This window comes from Pinus tabuliformis, chromosome 5_1, assembly GCF_031772625.1.
Source record: "Pinus tabuliformis cultivar Carrire ecotype Pingquan chromosome 5_1, CPIR1, whole genome shotgun sequence".
In the NCBI taxonomy this organism is placed as follows: Eukaryota; Viridiplantae; Streptophyta; class Pinopsida; order Pinales; family Pinaceae; genus Pinus; species Pinus tabuliformis.
This window is the reverse complement of record NC_142305.1, coordinates 70,217,211-70,218,291: the sequence shown is the minus strand read 5'-3', so window position 1 is coordinate 70,218,291 and position 1,081 is coordinate 70,217,211. Positions and strand designations below refer to the sequence as shown.

At 31.5% G+C, this 1,081-nt stretch overlaps 1 non-coding gene across 1 annotated transcript; it reads right to left on the bottom strand.

The window, feature by feature from the left end:
• Positions 1-448: 448 nt before the first annotated feature.
• Positions 449-596, bottom strand: LOC149163494 (U4 spliceosomal RNA). The gene has a single exon (XR_016260996.1). It is a non-coding gene; the product is annotated as a U4 spliceosomal RNA (small nuclear RNA).
• Positions 597-1,081: the final 485 nt, after the last annotated feature.

Genomic DNA, 1,081 nt, shown 5'->3' with positions numbered 1-1,081 from the left:
ATGCTATACATAGAGTTGAGATTGACATGCATACCTTACCACTATTAAAATGTTTTATGCAAAAAAAAATGAATAGATAACATATACTAGAATTATAAACTAAATGGCTTTGAAAGCAAACCAACCAAATGGTAATAGTTGAGCGATGCAATTTCTCTTGTAGTATTGGTATTTTGGTAACAAGAATAATTCATCCACATCCATTAAGAAATATCTTCCCAAACTTACCATAGCCCAATAGATGCCAGATAGGACAAAATAAGAAATATTCTTCACCTAGTGCTGAATAATCCCTGAACATCCACGAAGAAATATCTTCCTAAATTTAACATAGGCCAACCAATTCCATATAGGGCAATATTATAACTTAAACATCAATCCCACCCATGCAAATTTGGTCTCCTGTATTTATTCTTTGCTACCAATTTGGAAACTTGAATTATTTGGAGCCCGATCCAAATCCGAGCCCTCCAAAAATTCTCAAAGGCCAAGGAGTAGCCCAAGCCAATGAGGGGGGCTAGAAATAGTTTTCAACCAGCAATTGATGCTCCTTGGTTTTACCTCACTAGCTGCGTCATTGCCCCAAGAGCAAAGATGGCTACGTATCACTTGTTCCTCTACTTTATAATCTTCTTTGTATTTCTTCTTCTGAATTGTGAGGTGGGAAAATACAATATATTTTGTGGTTGATAAAGTGAATGTTCAATTATTTGGGTGATTATAATGCTTAAAGAACAGATCGATATTTTTTTTTGAATGATATGTGAATAATTAATTAATAATATATATGAAAACTTTATTTGTTTATATTTATGTGTAAGTAGATGGTAATTATGTAGTATTTTAAAAATTAAGGTTACGAGTTTAGTGTTAAAAACAAGATTTTGTTGAGTTAATTATATATGGATATTGAAATATGAAGATAATGAGGATGACTTTTATGTATTGAAACTTTTTAGTGGTTAACTGGTACAATGTAATGAAAGAGGTAAAAAAATATTGGGTGAATTGGAATAATTAGGTTAAAGTTCACAAGCTTTACAGAAGATGTTTGCTTTAGAGAAGATGTTTCTCACTTTCA